Source organism: Rhea americana, unplaced genomic scaffold (genome assembly GCF_003343005.1).
Source record: "Rhea americana isolate MKP2758 unplaced genomic scaffold, rheAme1 scaffold_155, whole genome shotgun sequence".
Lineage (NCBI taxonomy): Eukaryota > Metazoa > Chordata > Aves > Rheiformes > Rheidae > Rhea > Rhea americana.
This window is the reverse complement of record NW_028185650.1, coordinates 1,317,431-1,323,430: the sequence shown is the minus strand read 5'-3', so window position 1 is coordinate 1,323,430 and position 6,000 is coordinate 1,317,431.

Genomic DNA, 6,000 nt, shown 5'->3' with positions numbered 1-6,000 from the left:
TGTTTGTTGTAGAAATCTGAGATATGAAACAGGCTTCTGGATTCAGCTCTAGAAGCTGAACACCAAATTTCTATATGGAGCAGACTGGTTAGAGCATCCCTAGCCAGGTTACTTATTCAGCTTAAAATCATGTTGACAGTGGAAAAAAAGTAACCATTTCTGGGTGTATGCACATAGGTGATTTGCTCCAGTTCTCAAGTAGACTTATTTCATACTTTTTTATTGGTGCTAATCTTAATTGTGTAACTTTGGCAGTCTCATCAGAAAGGTCAGAGATAAAATAAACCAGAGATCAACTTACTTGCTTGGAGTGTGGTTCTGCAGTAGGTACTAGGGCAGGTTTTCCAGGTTATTATACACCTATCAGCTGCTGTGCTATTTTTTCGTATTGTGCAGACGAAGGGAATTTTAGCTTCTACTCCTGCCTATCAGTTTTGCTGTGCACTAAAAGGTATTTTGGGAGAACAGTTCCTTCCAAGTGACTTGATTTATGAGAGATATATACAGTTTGGAGGTGGTGGGGAATTCTGTGGTAAGTGACAGCTAAAACTGAGTTATTGTAAATGACAGAATTTTCTTGGGAAATGCTCTAGAGTAAAGTGTAGAATGACTAGCTGTTTTTTAAGTAATCATCTGAGCCGTGCAGTTTGGATGTGTGGAGGGAATGTGAAAAGCTATTGACATCTTTAGTCACTCAACTAGTTTATTTTTGGGAGCTGATGAATTGGCAGGACATAGTGACCCTATGTGAAGGGGAGAAGTAAGACTTTGAAATGCAGAAATCTTAGTGAATATTTTATGGTTTTACTTGTTACTATTTCTTTGAGGCAACTATAGTAGAGATTTTTAACCCTTTGCTGTCCTGACAAACATTTTTGCCTAGTTTTGCTATATTTCAAGAAAATGTAATACTATCCTGTCAACAGAAATTACTTAATGCACACTAAAACAGATTTGAAGGATGAGAGATTTCCCTGTTAAAAATGAGGGAAAAAAATATTTTGGTGGAATATTGCTAGTTTGTAACCCCGATAAGGTTACACCCTTCACTAGGAGTAGTTTAGCTGGCGTTCAGAATTGTTCCTGGGCATAAACTGTTACATCATTGGAGGTGTCTTGCGTATAACTAGTACTGGATTGCAAACAAGCGAGGAAAGAGTTAGCTGAGAAGTACTGGATATGTACAAAAGCACAACTGTATTTTGCATGACGTTGATACTGTTTTTGCACAATGTGGCTAGACAGACCACAGCAAACAGGATCAAAAACTGACAGTAACAACTGCAAAGTTTTGCAGAAACTTTGCCTTTCCTATTATAAATTCTCTGCGTGTGACCAACTTGCACAAAACTTACTGCTTAGCAGAGTGGRTAAGAAAGAATAAGAGCAAGAGAGCTTCCTTGTAACTACTGCTACAGTCCTGGTATGGAGATCTGATACAAGGTTGCATGGGGTAACTGGGAATTCGCTCTGGAAGAAAGTTGGATCTCTTTGTTCTGCACTCTTACACTAGCAATTCTCTACAATACTGTCAGTTTAGGTGGAAACTTATTTATTGCCAAATTAAGTTACTTTAAAATGTTTTATGGAGTGTTATTTGTAGTAGTCTTTCTGAAAGGTTTGAGTTGCTTTAATTACTCCTGATCACTTTGTGTTCCTATATTCATATAATTCACTTGTATTCTCACACCAACATTGCAGAATTTCTTATAAAATCTGAATTTTGAAGCACAGATGGCTTACTTCTGGGGAAAGAACCACTGATTTGGTTTTGTGTGTTATGCAAACAGAATTAAAAAAAAATCCTAACAGATGAAGAAATAAAACAAAAGTTAATACTTGATATTCTGACTGGACTCCTTGAGTGTCTTTTGCTTTAAGAGGGATTCTAAAAAAGTGTCTGGAAGAAGGAATAGACTCAATTTTTTAATAAGGAAGATCTGAAAACTTCATACTGTATGTGTGGGGGGGGACGATGTCATCTGTCAGCTTATCTGTTCTGCAACAGTCCCTTACTATTATTAAATACRGTTGCTGGAAAACTTGGGTATCACATCTTAATTGAAGGCAGTAATATTATTTTCTCTTAACAAAAATTTCTCACAGAAGTATGTATTAAATACTAGTTTCAAACAACATGGTGATGCATTCTTTTTTCGTTTCCGTACCCTCAGTTGCTAATTTGAACTTCATTGCAGTAAGTCTATCACTTATTCATGCATCCATCATTTTAGATTAGCTGTCTCAGTTTTAAGAATAAAAGCTTCCTCTGTAACACTAACTTCTTTAATTACAATATTTCTGGCTGAAACCTTTTTAAAATCCATTTTCTCACCTTTGTAGATGTCCTTAAAATAATGTTTAACCTTGTGAAAAGCTAGCCAATTAAACATTAAAAAATACCTATTTGCTTGCAAATAGCAAACAAATTTAACTTTTGGAGGTGAAAAACCTCTGAAGTCCTTGATGCTCTTCTTACAAGAGCTTCTTGAAAGCAAAATAACTGTTTTCATTTGAGAACTTAAACAGAAGAGTGTTGTTTACAGTTGCTTCATGACTGCAAAGACATTATGAATAATCGGTAGCCTTCATAGTTTAATCTGCTTGTGCGGTGTGTGTTTGTTTTGGGAAGGGATAATGCAGYTTTTTACAAAAAGTATATTCAAGTAAACTACTCCTTGTGAAGATCGTCTTCCATTTAAACTGGTTCTTACCTGTGGTGTGTGTAGTCATATAATGTGTACACACACACAATTTAGGTAGAGTATATAGCTGGGATAAACTACAGCTGCTTAGTGATCACAGGAGTTGCTTATGGTTGTGACTTCAAATGAAATGTGCTTTGCCAGAAGCTTTCTTCTCTCTTTGTCAAACAAAAAGTGAACATTTGTGTAAGTTGTATGTTAGTAGATGGGAGAACACCACTTTTGACTGGGCTGAAAGCGTGTTATAGCCTTAAGTTCACTGAAAGCATTGAGACTTCCAGAAAGTGAAGATTAAAGCAGTTGAGATGCTTACAGTTCTAGGGTTTTGGGGAGGGGGGGGGGAAGTTTGTGGGGAACATTTTTGTTTGTTTTTAAATGAAACAAATAAAGCCTTTCTGTGCCGGTGTAGCCTGAATTTTGTGATGTAACTAGGCTATTTTATCTAATTCATGGTTCTAAGGAACTTAGCTTCTTTTTCAACTTCTGTGTTAGAAGGAATGTTCATTGCTCTTGGAAATGTAGAACAAGTAGCAGAAATAACAGAATGGATTGTATGTTTGGAAAAAAAAAGAAAAGGAGAGGAAAAAAGTAATCATTAAGAGCCAAAGTCAAATATTCCAGAGTGGCCTTATGCATGGTGTAGGACCGGGTGAAGGACTCCGTGCTTGCTGTGCTAACTGCGGGCTATCCCCAGCCCTGTCTCTGGTCTGTGCCTGGCCCTGAGCAGCCCGGGGAGCCCTGAAGGACCAGGCAGCTGCTGGGCCACAGCCGCCTGCAAGGGCGGGGGGCTGCCAGCTGCCCGGCTTTGAGGGCAGGCTGCGCTTCGTGTCGCTTTTGAGACCCCTGAGCTCAGCTGCAAGGTGGACACAAACCCTTTGAGAGATACTGTTTCTTCAGGCTGCCACTTGGGTTCTTGTTCAGCAGCTGAAGCATTTTGCTGGGAAGCACATCAGAAAAGCATGCTGCTTGACTCCAACTGCCTTTGGAGCAGCTGTACTACAACTAAATAAATGCAGCCCTCTGTAAGGGGAAATAACTTTTTGACCATATATATGCTATATATGCACAGGTGGATTGTAATCATACTGAGGCCAGTGTTTACCTCAACGAGAGAAAAAGTACCTTTTAATGGAGAGCTATAAATGGAGATCTATGCTTATATTAACTTTTTGCAGCAGCAGTTCAGGAACACTGCTCCTTAAGATGCCAGGGGGTATGGGATAGGCATCTTAAGGCATTTGAAAAACTGGAGAGGTACAGTAGCAATGTGCATTAAAGCTAATTGATCCTCAGATACCTATAAAATATCTGGGAGCAGTTCTCTTACAGCAGCATAAGCAAATTTAGGTATCAGATGTGTACATGCTACAGGTACTGACAAAGCCAGTATGCTCAAAGAGAGGAGGGGAGGACACATTTTCCCCTAAAGAGGAGAGCAGGCGGGAGAAGGTAAATCTTGTCACCTCAGGAATACGTGTTTCGTTTTGATTATGAAAATAAGATTTTTTTCAAAAAGAATGCAAGCTTGGAAGACAYTTAGTAGTTATAGGCCCCACTCCTAAAATATTTGATAACAAGTAGAGCAAAGTATGGAGCTAAAATTATAAATTATATGCATCAGTCAACTTTTTTATAAGTCTATCTTCACTTGAATAAAATGTGTAATGCACTTCTCAGAGCTCCTATTGAAGGTGGRATTCTTTGGGAAGTAATTAGGTTAATACAGTGGGTCTGGTACAAGACAGTCTTTTTAAATTTTTGGAGGAAGTTCCTGTTACTAATGGGATTTTGTTTAAAAAAGGCATCTTCAAACTGGAAAACTAACTTGTAGATTAAAACAACATCCTTCTGAGACCTAGAGTAAATGGGTTGTATCTCCTGCCAGTAGTGATGCTGGAGGAGGCCTCGGGGCCACGTGATGGTGTTGCATGCCTTCAAGAGTAATGGAATAATCGACTTCAATTTGGTACATACATTTGCAATTTTATGCTTGTGTGCATGTGGGCTTTTCTGGAGAGAGAGGAGGRGTTTAGGGGGAGAGGGTTRAGAATTAGCATGGGAGGGAAGAGGYGCTTGGTGATTGCTTTTAAGCGCTGAGGTTTCCCAAAGAGACTGGGAAGGACACGGTGCTGCTTTCGCAGTGCACGTTCACCGAGGTCTGTGTGGCAGAGCAGACCACAGCACATCTCATGTGAGAGCTTGCTGGGCTCCACAGGCCAGTTTTCCACAACCCTCAGCAAATTGGTCGCCAGTGATTATTCTTTCCATATGTCTATTTTGTGCACAAAGTTACTGTAGGGAAATGAAGCCAAAATTCATGAATTGGGAAGGTTAATCATTTCCCTTGCCTRTGTGTATGTGTGTGCACGTGCGCATGCAATTTGGGATTGGTGCAGGGGAGGTTTCGTGTATGTGGTGTGTGTATTTGTTTTTTAATCATTTACACATATACATCTTTTCTGTCTTCTGAAGCTTCTTGTGGAAATTATTTCTGGGCTGGTTTAGTGAAATAGCTAAGTCATAAGTACACAGTGCGAGAAAAGCACAGAGGATGGATATTATATTGAATCGTTAGTTCTGCAAAGTTGACAGCAAAAGAACACGTTCATATTCTAGTGGAGAATTTCTTACCATTGGAGCTAGGCAACTGCATATCTCTACTATTTATGGACATTATTTAAAATTGTTCTTTGAAAGACCAGAAGTAGTATCCTTTAACTGTCTTCAAGGCATAAAAAGCCTGAAAAGTTGGAGTGGGGAAGCATTTTTTTTCAGTATTAAAGTTACAGATCTACCTAATTTAGAATTTAACTAGGGAACTAGTGAAATGGTATAAAAAGTGAGCAAGTGATGGACGTTTTTTCGTACTGCTGCTGTTTAAAATTTGAATCTCTAAATCCAATGTCTAATGAATGTTGGGGCAAGGTATGCGTATGAAATGTTACCTCCTGTGAAACAATTTGTTCTACCATGGTATATCTTTGTGGAATTAATGTGTTTAATTAGAAGGCATCTTGTTGTAGAATATGGCCAATATGTACAGAGAGTATAGGTGCAAGATGAACTATGTCTGCAGGGACCAATGCACTTTTGGGTTTGGAGAGGAGGTATTTTATTCTTTCCTGCCATGCGATTTTTATCCTCTTCTCACCTTTCTCTCACTTGATGACTTCCTACATGTTGCAGCATTAATGGAGATGAACCATGTCTGTATTTGACTTCAATATAAAAAAATAAAAGTGACAAATTCTTCAGCCCTGGGCTGCTGAAACTACTTACAGAGGGGAATCCCTGT